Genomic DNA, 21,109 nt, shown 5'->3' with positions numbered 1-21,109 from the left:
GCCCGCCACAAAGCAGGTTGGACTTGTTGCGGGGTGATACCACCAGGTCGCTCCACAGGTGCGACTTTGTCCGTGGTGGTGGCCAAGGCAAGGTACAGAGACGTAAGACAGAATTGTGGTCAAGGACAGCCAGGAGGTTGAGTGGAGTAGAAGATAAAATGGGGCTTAATGGGTTTGCTAGTGACCAACTTGTTAAACAGAAGACTCATGCAGTGAAATAGATCAACTGATATTTATTTATTTATTTATTTGCAGATAAAAACATCCAATTGGTAACGCATTTCGGGTATAGTACCCTTCGTCAGACCAAACTATAAAAATGATAATCGTAATAAAAGAAGCATAATTAGGTAGAGTTCAATTATGATTAAAGATGCAAGTATATTTTATATTTTATATGATGATAATATGGTTGGGAATATGTAGATTAGGAATAAATAGGATCAAAAATAGGGTATATTGAGATGTATTGGACTAAATTCAAAACATGTAATACAATAAATACATAAATGAATAAAGAAATAAATAATTACATGAAACACATATATATGACAATAGATAATCTATAGATTATAGAATGATACATTATAAATTAATCAGTGAGTTTCATGTTTGCCATATAATGGCGTTTTCTGTCGGGTTTGTGATATTTTCGGGGACAGGGATTTAGAAGGGGATTTTGTCGCAAGCGGTCGGATTTTTGCACATCGGCGCCGGCTTTCATGCCGGGTAAGTAAATGTGCCCCATGAATGAATTTCATGTGTGTGAATTTCATGGCACACTATGATACTATCATATGGCACACATGAAATTAATTTATTAATTTATTGATTTATAATCTATCATCTATCTATATGTGATCTATGTGATTATTTACCAATTTAATGATGTACTTATTGGGGCAGGTTTACTTACCCGGTCCATTTGCGATCCAGTGGCGCGTTCTCTGCGGTGGATTCGGGTCCGGACGGGATTCATTAAGGTAGTTCCTCTGACGTCCATCAGGTGGCGCTTCTGCGTTGAAGTTCCCCAGAATGCACTCAAATTCACCGGCCTATTCCTAGTGAAGGTAAGTGCAAGCTCCGCGACACTTTTTTTTAAAAAAATGCGGCAGTTTTTCCGAATTCGTCGGGTTTTTGTTCGGCCACGCCCCCCGATTCCCGTCGCGTGCATGCCAGCGCCGATGCGCCACAATCCGATCGTGGGCGCCAAAATCCCGGGGCAATACAGGGAAAATCGTCGCAAATCGGAAATATTCGGGTAACACGTCGGCAAAACGCGAATCGGGCCCTTAGTAAATAATGACCCCCATTGTGTTATCTACTTCCATTATATGTCATACATGAAACTCATTGATTAGTTTATAATCCATCATCTATTTTTATGTGTCATATATATGTGTTTTATCTAATTATTTATTTATTTATCTATTTATTTATTCATTTATATATTATATAAATTTAGTGTATTACATGTTACGAATTTAGTCCAATACATCTCAATATACCTTATTTTTGATCCTATTTATTCCTACTCTTATACATATTCCCAACCACAATTATCATTATGACTATAATATTATATATATCTACTATATTCTATATTATCTATACTCTAACTATCTTTAATCATAATTGAACTCTACCTTATTATGCTTCTTTTATTATGATTATCATTTTTATAGTTTGGTCTGACCCAAAACTACCCGAAGCGTGTTACCAATTGGATGTTTTTATCTGCAAATAAATAAATATCAATTCATCTATTTCACCGCATCAGTCTTCTGTCTAACAAGTTGGTCACACCCGTTAAGCCCCATTTTGTCTTCTACTCTACACGTTTCTTACGGTTCCATTGGACACTGGTCTTGGAGTGTCTGGGAGCTCCGAGGTAACATCGCCCCCATTGTTTGTCGCAACCATACAAGAGATTATCAGGTTAACATTTTCTGCTACTCACCTGACCCATTACCTAAACGTTGTCTTACAAGGCGCCGTCTTCCTCTGTTGTCTTTTTGTCTTAATTCTTTCATTCAGGCAGGAGGTTGAGACAGGCAGCACAGGTTCAGAGGCAGAGCAGAAAGTCAGGGCAGGCAGCGGAGAAGTGAGATCAGGATCAGAACCGGGGTCACAATGGGAAATCAGACTAAACACAGGAGATATGGGACACAGCTTTCTCAATGGCATGGAAGCACAAAGATCATGCAGGGCTTGCAGGAAGAGACCGGCTATTTATAAAAACCTGGAATGGCCAGAACCAATTAGCGTTATGCTGGCCCTCGCCCCTAGGGAGGGGTCACAGGAGTACCTGTGACAAGCAGACATGCGTGAAGCTGTTCCCACTTCCTTGTCTTGATGCCTTGGCTCCTCTGCAGCTCTACTGTGGCAGGACTGGGAGGAGGAAGTGGGACACGGTGCACCCAACTGCCCGGGACTGTGTTGAAAAAGCGGGACTGTCCTGACAAATCTAGGATAGTTGGGAGCTATAAATAATAGGTGAGCATGTCAGTGAGGGTTGGACATTACCCCTTGAAGGAATTGGCCTTCAGGATGCAGCAACTTTTTAACTTTTTTTTTACATTAAGTTTTTTTCAATATGTCACTGGTTACAGGGTTTTTGTTGTGAGACAAGTTGTACTTTTTGGTGTTGGCTTTGTGCTCCTGCCTCTTTATTCTTTTTCTGCTAGTCCGATATGTCTTAGGAGTTTTTCCTTTTTAATACATCAGTTTTAAAGGCGTTGGTCTCTTTTCTAAAAATATCCTTTATTAGACATGTCTTTGCATGTATATTTACCTTTTAAAACTGCAGCCTTTTCTGTTCTCATCATGCTGCCCTCTGCATATATACACATTTTCCTCTCTCTCACTGCTCTAGGCTGTCATCATGGCGTCTACCACTGGGTCTCTCTTTTTACTGTCCTCACTCTGCTGCTACAACTCCTCCTATTTAGCGGGTCTGCACACAGTACAAAAGCAAGTAGCAGGACTGCTTAATCACTTGGTGAACATTCAGTGATTATCCAGAAGGCAGTAAAGGCACATAGGCAACTTCAAGAGGACCTGTCACCTGTAAAACTGCACTAGGAGCTGCTTACTATTACGTATTTATGAGGGGGCGGGGCTAAGAGCAGTCACCGGCGGCCTATGGAGTTAGAGGGGCGGTCCGGGGGTGAAGCATGTAGTTCACATTGCATACGAGACGGCTAAAGAGTAAGAGTCTCTGTCCGGCATCTAGACACGGGAGTTTTTTCTATCCTGGAATTACGCTGCAATGGCAATGAATAAAATGGACTATCACATATTGAATATACGCACGTTGCCTAAGGTCTAGAGAAGTACAAGCTATACCACGTGAATGTTACTTCAGTAAATGTTGCTGTAAGTTGTTAAAAATTTTTGAAGCAATAGAAAGTTTATATATATACTCTTTGTAGTCAATTTGTTGAACACTGTTAATGGAAGCGTTATTTCAAGGTAAGCTGGAGATTCCTTAGTCATAGACCATTTACGTTTTTTGTTTCTTCCTCCACGTACTGTCATTTGTATATATTGCAATCCAATTCCCACCCCAGGCTTATACTTGTGTCAATAGGATTTCACAGTTTTTTTGTGTTAAAATTTGGTAAATTGTCTTATACTTGAGTAGATACTATAATTTAACAATACTGGGGGCAGGGGGCTGGCTACATACTGGAATATGTGCTGGCTGGCTTTATACTGGGGGGCACGGGGGGATTCAACTGTCAAGCTTTATACTGGGGCATGTACTGGCTGGTTATAAAATAGGGGGACATGAGCTGGCTGGCTATATGCTGGGGACATGGAATGGCTGGCTATATACTGGGGGCATGTGCTAACTGGCTATATACTGGAGGGCATAGACTGGCTGGCTATATATTGGGGGCAGGGGCTGGTTATATACGGAGGCATGTGCTAACTGGTTATATACTGAGGGCAGGGGGCTGGCTGGCTAAATATTGGAGGCATGTGCTGGCTGGCTATATACTTAGGAGCATAGGCTGGCTGGATATAAACTGGGGGTCATAGGCTGGCTTGCTGTATACTGGGGATATGTGCTGGCTGGCTATATACTTGGGGGCAGGGATTGAAAAAGGGCAACCAGTGTAGTTACTGGCACAAACTGGAGGCATCCATTTAGCGTTTGGTCTGAAAGACGAGCCTGGCTGCTGCATTTAGAATAGATTGGAGAGGAGAGAGTTTAGTGAGCGGAAGACCGATTAAAAGGGACAGTAGTCTAGTCAAGAGTGAATCAGCGCAAAAATTAGCATTTTAGAAGTTTCAGTTGTAAGTGATGGGTGGATTCTGGAAATGTTTCTGAGATGCATGCTGCAAGAGAGAGCAAGAGTTTGAATAGGTAGGGCAAATGAGCAGTCAAAGTCCAGCACAAACCCTTGGGGCCTGCTGTCTCAGTTTTATAATGATCCCACAGACTGAGATGGTGGAAAAACAAGTTCAGTCTTGGAAAGATTAAATCTCAAGAAGAGAGAGGACATGATAGAGATAACTGAGAGACAATCACTAGTGTTCAGAAGAAGAAGAAGTGTGTAGCTGGGTATCATCAGCATAAAGATGGATGATCCCGGAAACCAAATCTTCTGATGGTTTGTCTCATGGGGGCAGCATAGGGGGAAAAGAGAAAAGGACCTAGGACTGAGCCCTAAGGAACCCCGACAGTGAGAGGAACATGAAAAGAGAGAGATCCAGAAAAGGAGACACTAACAGTGTGGTCAGAGAGATAGGAAGAAAACCATGACAGAACAGCTTCCTTTAGGCCAGTGATGGCAAACCTTTTAGATGCCGAGTGCCCAAACTACATCAAAAACCCACATATTTTACGCAAAGTGCCGATACGACAACACAAACAGTAACTTATTACTCCCTCCGCTGTCAGGTATAGGCACCTGAGGACACCAATACAGTAGAAAGAAGGAGAAAAAACTTTGGTTATCATTGTAGCTTCCTTCTAGGGTCCTGGGCTGCCTGGGACTGCAAGAGGCCTTGAGTCCTGTCTGGCGAACTCTGCGGTGGGGTGATGGTGCGGGTGCCCATAGAGAGGGCTCTGAGTGCCACCTCTGGCACCCGTGCCATAGGTTCGCCACCACTGCTTTAGGCCATTAGAGTTTTAGATTGTCATCTTCTGGCGCTAATAACTTTTTCATGCTTTGGTGTAGGAGCTGTGGGTGGTGTCATTTTGTGCGACTTTTGATGAAGTTTTCAATTATAACATTTTTTAGGGCTGTACGACCGTTTGATCACTTTTTATAGAATTTTTCAAAAAGGTGCCATTTTCCAATTTGTGCTTTTTGTTACAGGGTTAAACGCAGTGAAAGAACTTTATTATATTCTGATTGGGCATTTTCGGACACGGCGATACCTGATGTGTTTGTGATTATAACTGTTTATTTATATCAGTTCTAGGGAAAGGGGGGTGATTATAATTTTTAGGGTTTTTTTAATTATAAACCTTAGGTTGTCTGATCGATCCTACCATATACTGCCATACTACTGTATGGGAGTATATGGGGATTTTTCACTTCATTCATTAAAATGTGCAAATTGCACATTGTAATGAATGTCATGGCAACCGATCACTGCTCCCCGATGACGTCACATTAACACCCCCGGTTGGTGCTAGCACTGATCAATGGTGTTACCAGCAAGTCTTTGCTGCAATATGTAGCAAAGAATTACCAGCTATGGAGAGGGCTCAGCCCGTGATTCCTCTCCATGCTCTCGCAGGCGACCCGTGACATTCTATTACGTCTCAGGTCGTTAAGAGGTTAAAAGAAGAGGAACGACACCAGAAGAGAGAGACAGGTAGAAGATTTTTTGTGAGGTGAGAAGTGACTGCTGGGGAGAGTTAATGTATAAGGTGTGAGGGGATGGGGTCACTAATGCAGGTAGTGGGGACACTTCTTCCTATGTGACTGGATCAAAGGAAAAGAGTGAAGATGGTGCAGTATCGGAGTTAAGGGAATTAATGGAGTGAGTGGATTGAGAAATTATTTCCTGGCAATGTAAACTACTTTTCCTGCATGCAAACTATTTTATCTTTAAAATATCTTCAGCCCCAAGAGCTGTGACAGTTGGCTGCACCTTTGGCATTACTAATAAGTGAAGAGCCTTTTGGGATTGTTAGAGAAAGGATATTAGATTAGTGAAATCGAACTGTTTAGCAAGGTGAAGGCCAGAGTTATAGATTCTGAGCAATATGCGAATATGTTTTCCATGGTGGGAAAATAAAAATAATGGCGATTTTCTATCTTGAAAGGCAGCACCCTTAACAAAAAGCATGACTTACAAGAAGCCTAAGGACATGATGTAAGATTAAGCCAAACCAGTATATCTATTCCAGAAGGAACAGATTCCCAACTGTAGACAGCAGGGAGGGAACTAGTTTGGCTATTGAGATGGAATGTATGAAGAGAGGAATAGATTCTCATGATAAGGACATAGTTTTTCCCTTATACAAATCCCTGGTCAGGCCGCACATGGAATATTGTGAACAGTTTTGGGCACCAGTGTATAAAATGGACATGGTAGAACTGGAACAGGTGCTGAGGAAGGCAACCAAGATTGTTATGGGAATGGGGGGACTAGAATACAATGACACATTACAAAATGTGGGGTTATTCAGTTTAGAAAAAAGACAGCTAAGGGGAGACCTCATTACAATGTACAAATACCTGAACGGGCAGTACAAGGATCTCTCCAAAGATCTTTTTATACCTAAGCCTGTGACCAAGTACTGGGTACATTCCCAGTGCATTACAGGTGGTCCCCTACTTAAGGACACCCGACTTACAGACAACCCATAGTTACAGACGGACCCCTCTGCCCCATGTGACCTCTGGTGAAGCTCTCTGGATGCTTTACTATAGTCCCAGACTGCAATGATCAGCTGTAAGATGTCTGTAATGAAGCTTTATTGATAATTCTTGGTCCAATTACACCAAAAATTTTGAAACTCCAATTGTCACTGGGGCAAAAGAAAAAAAATTGTCTAGAACTTCCATTATAAAATATACAGTTTCGACTTACATACAAATTCAACTTAAGAACAAACCTCCAGACCCTATCTTGTATGTAACCCGGGGACTGCCTGTACATGGAATATTGAGCAGTGTTTCTGTAAGCCTTCTCAAGTCTGTACACTGCACAGAAATAAGGAAAGAAGGCTAAAGATTGACTCTCTCCATATTTGAATATTCTGCTCTCTAAGGTCATTAGACTATCTAGGGACTGTCTGTAACTTATTAGAAACCTTATCAGCTTCTCCTTTTATGAACTGTAAGAGTAAGTACATTTATTTATAAACACTGTTAAAAGAAAAATCTACCGTATTTTTCAAACTATAAGGCGCACCGGAGTATAAGTCAATAAATGCCTGCTAAAACGTCTAGGTTCATATATTTGTATCATTTTGAGATATTGCATATTTTACTTGTTTATAGATCCTGAAAGGATCTAGTGCAGATATATTTTAGGAAGATGCTTTCATGGAATAAATGCATGCAGCGATTAACTGCTGCCTGCTGGGATACCACCTGGCTTTGATGGACCTTTAGTTGCATATTATGCTAGCTCAGTAATTACATTGAATCAAGCTATAAGTTCCCAGTTTTCCATAATACTTTGAGAAGATATTAGTGTTCATCCTCAAGCACAAAGGGATCTGTAGAGACAATGGCATTACTAAATATAGGGGCGTTCTTCAGTGAATAGTCATAAATATCTTATAATTTTATACAAATTCCATTGATGCCATAGAATTACTTTCTTTAGAATTACTTTCCACAGACAATGTAAAATTTAAAGGCACTAAACCTATCAGACCTGACTAGGCACTGAAACCACATTCTTTGTAATGGAATTGTAGTATAATAGTATAACATACAAATTAATGCAAATGAAAGACCAAGCAAGTTTGCTCCTAAGGATTTGCCCCTTGGTATTCTAGTCATCATATCACTTCTAACTCAAAGGTGATTTCCTTTTTTGCTCTACTACTTTGCACATGTAAACCATTTTCAGCTAGGTAAATCCTCACATAAGCTAAATATGGCAGATAAATGTGTCCCAAAGTATGCAAAACTTTATGGCCCAATCAAACCGACTAAAGGGAGTATAAATATAGTAGAACAATTATCATCAATGTAATATTTTCTGAAATCTATAGTGCTGTAATATATCTGAGATTTTACATTACTTTTTTCACCTCTCTACAGTTGTCACTGTCTGGCTTGTAGCAGATTGAAAAAAGATAACCACACCAACTGCACTATCTATTTTCCAAAAGTGAGCAGTGGAAAAATGTATAAGAAAACTATAATGAAGCCAAAGATTCAGTGTATTTAGCTACTTTTTGATACATCAGATTTTGGGCATCTAGGGTTTGACAAATTCCTCTCCCCAGGCAAGAATCAGGGAGTAAAAGTTCTCCTTATGGAAACGTTGCTAAATAAGGTCGTCTTGCAGGGGTGTGGAGACTTATAGCCATTGATGCTCCACTAGGGGATTCTGGTACCGTAAATATGCTAATAAGTTTTCTAGTATGGGACAAGGAAAACCACACCTCTTTTGCTACCTTGTAAAGCAGTCCCCATTTCCATCAAGTATGACTTTCAGGAAGCCTAATGACATGATGTGGGATTCAAGCCAAACCAGTATATCTATTCTAGAAGAAACAGATGCCCAACTGTAGACAGCACTGTTGTGACATGGTTGCCTCTCGTAATCGCACCGAACCAAAGAATAAAGCGGAGGTGTTATTTGGAGTGAACTGTGAAAGTCATAAAAACTAAGTCCACTAGAAAGTGACACAATATGTTTTTTTTTGCAATTTCACCACATTGAGAATCTTTACCCAGCTTTCCAGTTCACAGCATAGAATAATAAATAACGTCAATGAGAAGTAAATTTTTTTCAGCAGAAAATAATCCCCCACACAGCTATGTACACAGAAAAATGAAATAAGGTATGGATTTTTTAAGATGGAAAGTGAAATATGAGCAAAAAAACCCTGTGTCCCAGAGGGATTAATAATAATCCTTTATTGCTGTGTGCACTCTTTATAGGACAGTGGTGGCGAACCTATGGCACGGAGGTGGCACTCAGAGCCCTTTCTGTGGGCACTCACGCCATTGACCCCAAGACAAAGTGCACCAAACAGGACCAAATTCACTAAGTCTTCCTGCAGTCCCAGGAAATTTAAGAGATGCTGCCCTCAGTGCTATTTTAAAACGACACTTCTTTGGCTGTTTGGAACTGCAGGAAAAGTGAGAAGGTGTTGATAGAACTGCATTATCTTTGAAGGTCATCCTGCTGGACCCACCATCCTTCATGTACAGAGAGACGCTGGTGAGAAGCTACAATGATAGTCTGAATGTGCCCTCCTTCTTTCAACTGTATTAGTGGCCTCAGGGGGCACAATACGATTGAAAGATGTTGAAGAACAGGTAGCAATAAGTTAATGCTTAAAATGCCATGTTGGCACTTTGCAGTAAGTGGATTTTGGTTATAATTTGGGCACTCAGTCTCTAAAGGGTTTGCCATCACTGCTATAGGATGTTTGTTTACATGTCTGAACACTGATAAATAGGAGGGACCTGCAGCTGCAGACTATGACTCATCCTGCTGCTCCCCCTCCCACCTCTCTGTGTAAGTCAGTGAGACAGACTGAGAGAAAAAAAACACACTGGAGGATACCATTACGGATGGAATGAAGGAGTGGTAAACAGGAAATGTAGACAGTAAAATGTGTAGAGATGCAAAGTGCAGCATGGGGAGTACAGGGAAAGGCTGAAGCTCTCACATGAGGAAAGGAACAGGTACATATAGATGCAAAGTCCTCTGTAATGGAACAGATTTATTGAAAAGTGTCCAAACCTTTAAGGAATGAACCCTACGGAAGAATGATTTAGTGCGCGTATTTCCCAAACGTTTTGTTTCTATTCCGTCCACCTCTAAGTAAATTTTTATTTGGACCAACTTCTCCACCCAGTTAGGTATGGAGCTCTCCAACCAGTGGTTTAGTAGACATCTTTTAGCTACCAATAGTGTTATGTGTACAATTGGGGGCAGTGGATCTCCCTTCTCCCCTTCTCCCCCCCTGGAATTACTGAATGGAATAAGATGCCTAATGTATTAAGTGGAAGTATGACAGTATGCATTTGGTCACGGACTTCATTCCAGTGAGGCTGAAGGTTGGGACATGTCCAGATAGCATGATAGAGATCTACCAGTGGGCATTTAGTTATTCTGTCAGGACGTGATTCGGATACCGGTAGGTTAAAGGCATATATTGCTGCGTGCTTAACCCCTTAATGACCGCCCTATCGGGATTCTACGGCGGTCATTAAGGGTACTTCTTCTGATGCGACGCCTTTCTACGGCGGCGCATCAGAAGAAGATTTCGGGACATCGGGTTATTATAGTGCCGGTGTCGGGCTGTGATATTACAGCCCAGACCCGGCACTAACACCCGGGATCGGAAAAACTCCGATCCCGGGTGTTTAACCCCTTGCACGCCGCGGTCAAGCATGACCGCGGCGTGCAAGTGTGTCCCCTGTGGATCGGACCCCCCCGGTGTGCTTACCGGGGGATCCTATCCCTCCTGCCGCTGCCCCGGGTTCCGACGAGTGACCCGGGGCTGTCGGCTCCTCTTCTCACCGGGTCCTGCCTTCCTGGCAGGACCCGGCTGTAAGTAACTGAGCATGCGCGACATGCTCAGTTACTTACACTATACACTGCAATACAAGTGTATTGCAGTGTAAAGGCTTGAATAAGCGATCGGATGATCGCTTATTCAAGCCAAGAAGTAGAAAATGTAAAAAAGTTAAAAAAAAAAAATTAAATCTTTTTATAATATAATTAAATAAATAAATAAAATAAAAGTCCCATAATCTCCCCAGTAACACATAAAATGCAAATAAAGTATATAAAACACAAAACACGTACATATTTGGTATCACCGCGTCCGTATTAATCTGTACAATAAATCTAAATCAATATTGAACCCGCTCGGTGAACTACGTAAAAAAAAAACTCGAAAAACTTCCCATAATATACAATTTTTCATCAAACACCATCACAAAAAATGTTCTAAAAAGTGATCAAAAAAAGTTACGGTACCTAATATGATACGACTGAAAAGAACAACTGTTTTCGCAAAAAATAAGCCCTCAACCAGATCTGACAACAGAAAAATACAGAAGTTATGGCCCTGAAAACTTGTCAATAGTAAAAACAATGCGATTTTCTCCAATATTGGTTTTGCTCAGGAAAATTGAGCAAAATAAGAAAAACTATATAAATGAGGTATCACCGCAATCGTAGTGAACCAGAGAATAAAGATAAAATATTATTTTTACGTTACGGTGAGCGGGGGGGGGGGGGGGATGCTCACCATCCAAAATAAAAATTGATGATTTTGTTTGTGTCCCCCTTGAAATAGTTAATAAAATCTCATGAATAAGCTTTAGACTCCCAAAATAAATTATTTATACATTGTATCTCATCCCATAAAAAATAAGCCCTCATATGATCGCATTATCAAAAAAAATAAAAATTTATAGGTCGTACAATGTGACAATACAAATCTGCTGTGGACGGCGCCTCCATTCATTCTATGCTCGGCCGTGCGCCCGTACAGCAGTTTACCACCACATATGGGGTATCAGTAAACTCGGGAGGAATTGGGCATCAAGCGTTGCAGTGCGTTTCATCATTTAATTTATTCTGAAAATGTCAGTTTTGGCCTAAATGAATGTATTTCCAAAAAAATTCCATAGTTTCTAAATCGCAGGTCCATATTTTTTAACCCATGTGAAACACTTAAAGGGTTAATGAACTTAATAGAAGTTGTTTTACATATGTTGAGGGGTGAAGTTTCTATAGTGGGGTAATTTATGAGGTTTTACTATTATTTAGGCCTCTCAAAGTCACTTGGAAGCCGAGTTGTCCCTCAAAATGTGAGTTATGGCAATTTTCATGAAAATAAGAAAAATCGCACCTAAAGTTCTGCGCCTCATAACATCCTAGAAAAATGACCGGAAGCATAAAATATCATCCCAACATAAAGCAGATATTCTGTAAATGTTAATTATCAAACTTTTTGGGTAGTTTTACTTCCTGTCTGGAAACCAGAACATTTCAAACTTGGAAAATGAAGAATTTTTACAAACTTTTGCCAAATTTTCACTTTTTTTCAGAACGAAACGCAAAACTTATCACTTAAATTTTATAACTAACATGAAGTACAATGTGTCACGAGAAAACATTCTCAAAATCACCAGGATATGTTAAAGCGTTCCGAAGTTATAACCAATTATCGTGAGACATGTCAGATTTGAAAAATCGAGTCTGGTCATTGAGCTGAAAACTAGTGTTGGTGATAAGGGGTTAAGATAAGTGAAAGTCTCTCGCCATCGTTCACTCAAAATATGTCTGCATACACCAACCCATCTATGCAATATGCGAGGTGATACCTGAGACACATGTAACCGCTTCTCCCAATATGGGAGACCACTGACCCCCCCTTCCTGCCCAATACGACATATAATATAGATATAGACTATCTTCCCCGAGGGCCCCAAGTAGATCATCAAACGTGTTTGTAGTCATTTCCCCTGCCAGGTTACGCACTTTGGAAGTACTGTATGCTGCAAGCTGGGCATAGGAGAATTCCTGCCTATCTGGTAGTGAGCACTCGTCTGAGAGTTCTCTCAAGCCTTATCTCGGTTTGATGTATCAAATGTTGCATCTGTGTGATCCCTTTAAGCTTCCATGGTGTAAACAGCCTACTTGTTCTACCCACTTCAAATTCTGGGTTATCCCATAAAGTGAGATGTTTGGAGAGCTGGAATGACATCCCGAATTGTTTACGAAGCGCCTTCTATGTTGCATAGTTACATACTCTTAAGAGTACCGATTGCTTTAATATCTATGGGAGTTTTGCATATGGCAAATGGAGAGCCGCTACCAGTCAGCAATTTTGTAACAGCCCTGTTCCTATCTTATATTAGAAAAGTGGTTTGTAGCATGTATCCAGTCGATGATATGCCTCAACAACGCCGCATGGTTGTATCTTCTAATGTCAGGAAAATTTATCCCCTCAGAAGGTTTGGTGTTCGCAAGACAATTTAGGGAGATTCTATGCCTCTTTTCCTGCCATATGAACCTGGTGAAAGACTTGATATCCGTGTTTTTTTGCAATAGAGGTAGTGTCTGTAGGAGATGTAGCAATTGCGCAAAACTAATCATTTTTATTAAATGTATTCTACCTGAGATGTTCAATGGTAGGGGTACCCATCGAGGAAGCTCTGCTTTAATTTTTTGAAATAGCGGCGGGTAATTAAGCATGTATAGCAATGAAGATGTTTTGCCTATACGTAAGCTCAGGTATTTTATGTCTTTAGTGGGACGTCCCACTCCCAGCGAATTTATTGCACTTTGCTCCGCAAAGAGGAGGAGATCAGGAGGAATTCACTTTTATTCGGGTTCACCTTAAAGCCTGATAATTCCCCAAATTCTGTGATATCTGCTAAGATCCGTCTAATACAAACTTCAAAATATCATCCGCAAAGAAAGAGGTTTTCACCCAACTGTCTTCTACTCCAATCCCTTTGTTAATAATGGGTGAGGGAAGTGCCACCGCTAGCGGTTCAAGGGCTAGGTCAAATAACAGGGGCGACAGGGGACACCCCTGTTGCGTTCCCCTATGTAAATGTATAACCCTGGACTTAAAGCCTGACATTAGAATCTCCACCCTGGGGTCAGTGTATAGTGCTCTGATGAAAGTGTGGAACGAACCCCAGAACCCATATCTGTCAGGGACCAGATCCAACCACTGCCAGCGGACTCTATCAAAAGCTTTTTCCGCATCCAAAGTTAGAAGAACTTGTTTGCCCGTCGATGGTGGTCGGTGTGGCACCACATCCACCACCGCCAATACTCGGCGGATGTTGGTAACTGCCGCTCTGCCTTTCACAAAGCCTACTTGAGGTGGGCTTATTAATTTAGGCATCAAGTCCACTAGGCGATTAGCAATAATCTTGGCCACCGATTTTAAGTCTTGGTTAATTAGTGATATAGGTCGATAAGAGCTAGGCAGTTGGGGTCTATATCGACTTTTGGCAACACGTTAATGTGTGCTGTGCTTGCAGATGAGAGGATCTGCGTTTCACCCATTATGCTAATAAAATATTTGGCTAGGGGTGTCGCTATTTGATCGCTGATCCCTTTGTAGAATCCCACCGGAAATCCACAGGTCCTGGCGCTTTCCCGTGTCCCAGAAGATTATCATGAATATCACAGTGAAATACAATGAAATAACAGCAAAGGATCAAAAGAAAGGGTAAAGTTAAATTTCTCTAATGCAAAGGATACCTCCCTCTACCATAGTTGTTGTCCATGATAGTCTTAAAGAGGACCTGTAACCTATAAAAAGGGCACTAAGAGCTGCTTGCAGTCTGCAAGTGCCCACTTTGCCTACCCATAGCGCCTGCCCTGCTATCATTTACACTGCAACAGGTCCAGAAGTTTCATCTGAAAGAGAAATTGGAAATCTTGACTTATGTCAAAACATTTGACAGAATGAGGATATCTATATAAGTTAAGAGTTATTAACACGTAGATGTATGTAATCTGGAACCAATGTATACATGGCTTTTTATGGTATAATATATTGTATATATTTTTATGTTACAAAGCAGGTTATTTTATGCACTGAGACATGAGACACGCCTATGAGACATGCCTATTCAGCTAATCACTAGCTGGAGTAATATCCTACTTCAGCCAGTGATTGGCTGAATAGGATCTCAAAGCATTTTCTGAGTGTCCATTTTATTTTGAGTCTTTCCCGATTAGCATGTTGATATCCTAAACCTTTTCATTGATTGAACCGTGAACGGAATATTAATGATACAATGCAAATGTGACAAGAAATGTTACTATCACATCTAAAATCCCCTCCTCCCCACTACCAGCGCATTTGGGCAAGTGAAGAATCGCTGCATTAATTTACTGTGCCTTATAGCTACTAGTGGTAATTAAAAGCAGTTGGAAATTCTCCAAGATGTTAAAATCTTTTAACACATCTCACATTTTCAAACACCTCTAACTGTTACCTCCTTCACTTTTTTTCAAAATCACGTTAGACAAGTGGTAAATAGAACTTTTGTAAACAGATACTAAAGAATCTACCGAAGTAGTAGTCATATAGTAGAAATGTATATATTGTAAGGCAGTTGCTGGAAAGGTCATCAATGGCATCTCTATTCCAGCTAGGTTTTTCAACTATGCTTGGTAAAGGGATGGCCCGCACCTGGACCAGGGCTTTATAAACCCGAGCTGCACCATGGGAGGTCTATCTGATAAGAGCTAGAGGTGCTGCTGTGAGTAAAGCAAGCCTTAAGCTATAGACTGCCATTGCCCCTTTGTATTTTGTATTATTAGCTAGAGAGGGAAAAGCTACTGTGTTAGCTAGCGCCCGGACAGGCAGGTCTTTTGTTTTTGTATTTTGTTTCTGTTTGTTATAAGCCTGTACATGTTGGACCTGTAACCACAACTGATGATAAAGACCTGGAAGTCGAACCAGTTTGGAACTACAAGTCTGAACCCCTACAATATGTATACAAGAAGGATACTCTACTCACAATTTGTAAACTTTAATGTATGTTTAATGTAAACTTTAATCTAAGTTTAATGTATGTTTAATTGGGCTTGTCCGGAGGTTGAAATATGACTGCTTCTTTTCAAAAACGGTTCCCTTCCTTACTATGGAAAGTGCCTGATAAGGCAACTTAACTCCACTAGTTAAAACCCAACCTACATCCATCCATGGTGTATATTATGGGGCTCATTTACTAAGGGTCAGCGGTCCGCACTATCTTTGGAATACCCGCCGATTTCTGATGTGCGCCGCATTTAGAAAGGGTTGTTGGCGAACGCGATCGGATTTTGGAGCATCAAGGCCGGCTTTCACGCAAACACAAATGGGGGGGGGGGGCGTCAGGCGATCCGACGGATTCGGACTACGTGCAGGATTTAACAAAGCAATTTGTGTCGCAAGCCATGCACTGGGAGGAAGATGGTGATCTCCAGCGGACCTCAGCGGGGAAGCGACAGGTGCAGGAACTCTGGCACATGTTCTTCATGAATTGCGGCAGATGTGGATTCCGGTGGACAACGCACCTCGGGGATCGTGCAGGTACCAGTTAAGTAAATGTGCCCCAATAAGTTGAATTGGTTTGAAAGAAGAATAAGTCTGGTTCATATGTTTTATTTAATTCTTAAAAACTGAAATAATCCTTGACTTCTCCCCAGGGTTCATGGTTTCAACTTTTCAATTACACGGCCTAGACAGAGCTAGTAGAAACACTTGCTTTATTATTGTACTCTTAAAGGGAATGAGTCAGATAAACTGTATTGTTCATCTTTATGCCTGTAAAGTCACTCAGTTCATTCATAAGGTTTACTTACATCTACGCAAATGACCTCATGTGAGTCCGATCATCATCTTTCCTCTTTGCTGAGTCCAGCATATTCATGTCCTTCCTGCTCAGCCATGCCTCCAGCTCAGGAGGAAGGGAAATCCTTGCTGTGTGACTCGCTGAAGAGAATTACTGGTAAATTAGGTGGTTGAGAGAGCACACTGAAGATCATTCCTGAGGGAGTGGGGGAATGAGGTCCTGATCTTTCTTCAGTCACTCAGACCCACATATACAAACGTTTTTTCATTCTTGAGGGAGGGGTAAATGATGTAGCAGTGCTGAGTTCCTCAGCTGAAGAGAAAGCATGCCACTTGTCAATCAGGAAGTTGGAGGTGCAGATGAGCTATAAGAACATAAATATGATGAAGATGGTGAGACATCTTTACGCATGTAATGGGAATCTTTACAGGCATGAGAAGAACAACATAGGGATAGTTGTACTGCTGTATAACAGCAATTTTAAAGATATGTTTCGTTCCTTTTAAAAGGGTTTTCACATCTCAGACATCCTGCTCTATATCCCCAGGATGTAAAATCAATGTCTTATGCTCTCACCTCTGGGACTCACAACTTGATATCTATCCTGCAGTGAATGGGGGTGCCCATGAAAAAGCAGCACTTTCATTTATTTCTTTTGGAGTTCTGAAAATGTTTAGAATTGAATGGAGAGAGCCGCAGATTTTACTTTTACATTCAGAGACGAGACATGCATCAAGTGAATATGCCCTTTAAACAGTTAAACACAGAGACAAAGACAGGACAATACAAACACCAAGTAGTCAACAAGATATGGGTCAGAACCAAGAGGACAAATGAAGTACAAAATTGGCAAAGGGTCTAAGATTCCAGAATACAAAAGTCAAAATAAACACAAGCTAGCTCAGATTAAGACTATAGCAAGCAAGGAGAAACAGTCAACAACACCTTTTATGAGATGGGTGTAGTGGAAATCAATCAAGGCGTCTATGAAATTAGCAAACCAATGTTGAAACTAGCAAGGCTAGAAATGAAATGACACTTAGCCCCTTACCGACATGTGACGTAATAGTACGTCACATGTCGGGTCCTGGTACATGGAGAGGGCTCGCGGGCCGAGCCCTCTCCATAGCCGGTAAGTCTTTGCTGCATATTGCAGCAAAGGCTTATCGGTAACACCACTGATCGCCGCCGGCAAAGGTGCTGCGCGCCGCCATCTTTCCGTGGATCGTCACTCCCCGTGACGTCATCGGGGAGCGGCGATCCGTCGCCATGGTAGCTTCGGGTCTCACGAAGACCCGAATCTACTTCGGGTTAACCCATTCATTACCATGTGCTGTAAGCACATGGTAATGTATGAGTAGTAAAATCCCCATATACTGCCATACTGTAGTTTGGCAGTATATGATAGGATCGTACAGACACCCTAGGGTTAAAGTACCCTAGGGGGTCTGAAAAATAGTAAAAATAAAAATTAAAAAAAGTTAAAATAAAAAAATTATAATAAAAAAAACTAAAAATTCAAATCACCCCCCTTTCCCTAGAATTGATATAAATATAAATAAACAGTAAAAATCATAAACACATTAGGTATTGCCGCGTCCGAAAATGCCCGATCTATCAAAATATGATAACATTTTTTCACTGCGTTTAACCCCGTAACGGAAAATCGCGCCCAAAGTTGAAAAGGGCACTTTTTTGCCATTTAAAAAAATGTTTAAAATTCTATAAAAAGTGATCAAAAGGTCTTACAGTCCTAAAAATGATAACATTGTAAACGTCATCAAAATCTGCAAAAAACAACACCACCCACAGCTCCGTACACCAAAGTATGAAAAAGTTATTAGCCCCAGAAGATGGTAAAATCCCCCAAAAAAATTTTGTACAGAGGGTTTTAATTTTTTTAAATGTATGAAAACATTATAAAACCTATACAAATTTGGTATCGCCGTAATCGTACCGACCCAAAGAATAAAGTAGACATATCATTTGGGGCGCTCAGTGAAATCCGTAAAATCCAAGCCCACAAGAATACGGCACAAATGCGTTTTTTTACCAATTTCACTGCATTTGGAATTTTTTTCCCGGTACACGGCATTAAAGGAAACCTACCACTTGAAGTGGCAGGTATAAGAAGGACATACCGAGCACCAGCTCAGGGTGAGCTGATGCCGGAGCTTAGTTTTGTTAGTGTTTTAAACCGCAGCATCGCGGTTTAAAACACTTTTTAAACTTTATGGCCGAATCTGCTTTGGCGCAGGGAGGTACACGCTCGGCGCACCATGCGCGCGACCGTGCACGCGGCTCTCATTCACTTCCTATGTAGCCGCGTACACGGTCGCGCGCATGGTGCGCCGAGCGCGTACCTCCCTGCGCCGAAGCAGCTTCGGCCATAAAGTTTAAAAAGTGTTTTAAACCGCGATGCTGCTGTTTAAAACACTAACAAAACTAAGCTCCGGCACCAGCTCACCCTCAGCTGGTGCTCGGTAGTTCCCTCTTATACCTGCCACTTCAAGTGGTAGGTTTCCTTTAAATATTAAATACCACCATTTTAAAGTGCATTTTGTTACGCAGAAAATAAGCCATAACACAGCTCTCTACATGGAAAAATAAAAAAGTTACAGATTTTTGAATGTGGGGAGTGAAAAATGAAAACGCAAAATCGAAAAAGGGCCGCGGCGGGAAGGGGTTAACAGCAAATCCTCAGCTGTATTTTTTGGCGCTGAAGACCAAACTGAAAGATGTTACATCGTAACCTGCTAATAGGTGTTTGTCTAAATTCTTGGACCTCTACCAATCATGAGAATGAGAGTTCTGTTCTACAGAATTAATGAAGTGGCAGATCAAGCATGCTCTTAAGGGCTACCAAAGATCTTGTAGACACTCAATAGAGCCACAGTGTGCATGCTTGACCACTCAATTAGGGTTTAAATCCCCCACCTATCACATATATACTATCTTTTGGCTAATTAAACTAACTTCCTTTTCAACCCACCAAGTAGTGTAAGTAAGCCATAAATGTCTGAAATGGGAGAATTCCCCTGAGATGACAATATACATTAAAATAGACCAAATCTGCCTATTTTTGTCCAGCAATTTGATATGTAGAAGTCATTATGGTGAAGGAATATCAGGAAATTAAAATGTTATCATGAAGCTCCTCTAGAAATTATATGGCGCAAAGATAGAAGAGGAGAAAGCATAAGAGCACAGATACCCTTTGTATATTGATCCCTCCATTCAAGGTCACTGTCCAGCAGCCTCTATATCGTAAATTGAAGCGCTGGCACAATGGTGCTCCATTCACAGATGGACTTTGAATATATTATAAGATACTTTTGTCTAACAACGTCTTTAATAGATCTTCCGTGTTGTACCCACACAAAAGTAAATTATTGAACCCTTTCCATTTCCATTTTCATGTCTCTCTTTTCACAAGCCATATCATATAGTTTACAGAAATATATGAGGACTTCTTATCTGCAGGACAAAATGTGCTTTCTACTGGTGTCATTTTTAATTTTGTTTAGTGTACAGGGAAGCTGGAAAAAATTCCCGATGTGGTAGAATTGCCAAAAAAACACAATGTATTTACATTGTCACGGGTGCTCCCGCGACCCATATCTAGGGTCGCGGGCTCACCGGCGCCCCTCCGTGTGTGCATGGCAATGCTGCCGGTACCTGACCACGAGTTTGCCTTACAATTCTGTACTTCGACTCGGCCGCCACCGCCACAAAGACAAATTATAACCTTTTGTACACAAACAAAATTTTATTTGTGCTATATTTTGATAACTTTTTCATGCTTTGGTGTATGATGGTGTGCATGTTTTGCAGGACAAGCTGATGTTTCCATTGATACCATTTTGAGAACTGTACACTTTATATTAAAATTTGCATGTGGCAATTCGGACATTTGGGCACTATTTTCCATTATGGGGTTCGCCACCAGGAATAATTGTTTTAATGGGGGACATTTACTTACCCGTCCACTCAAGTTCCCAGAAAGTTCATTGTCCGACCGGAATGCACTCGCAATTCACGTACGATCGTACTTGCGACACAATTTGAAAGTTAAATCCTCCGCTCAGTCTGAATCAGATGGATCGTCTGTTGAATGAATACCAGCGCAGCCATGACACAATCCCCAGTTGAATACCTGTCACAGCCACACAAACCAAGAAAACGTCGGAAATTCCAACAAAAGTGCGGCCACGGACCCTTAGTAAATAAGCCCCAATATTTTGATAGTTTGGAAATTTTGGGACAAAGCAATACCTAACATGTTTATGATTACTTGTTTATTTTTATATGTGTTCTAGGGAATGGAGGTTGATTTGAAGTTTTACCTTTTTAAACTATTTTTTTAACCTTCTTCTACTGTATTTTCAGTTCTCCTAGGGCAGTGATGGCGAACCTTTTGGAGACAAAGTGCCCAAACTACAACCAAAATCCACTTATTTACCGTGAAGTGCCAAGATGGTATTTGAAGCAGTAACTTATTGCTACCTGTTCTTCCACATCTTTCAATCGTTGAAAACAGTTCCAAACAGCCAATGAATTGTCGCTTTAAAATAGCGCTGAGAGCACCATCTCTTAAGTTTCCTGGGACTGTA

Source organism: Engystomops pustulosus, chromosome 1, assembly GCF_040894005.1.
Source record: "Engystomops pustulosus chromosome 1, aEngPut4.maternal, whole genome shotgun sequence".
Classification (NCBI taxonomy): Eukaryota; Metazoa; Chordata; class Amphibia; order Anura; family Leptodactylidae; genus Engystomops; species Engystomops pustulosus.
This window is presented reverse-complemented; position numbering follows the sequence as displayed.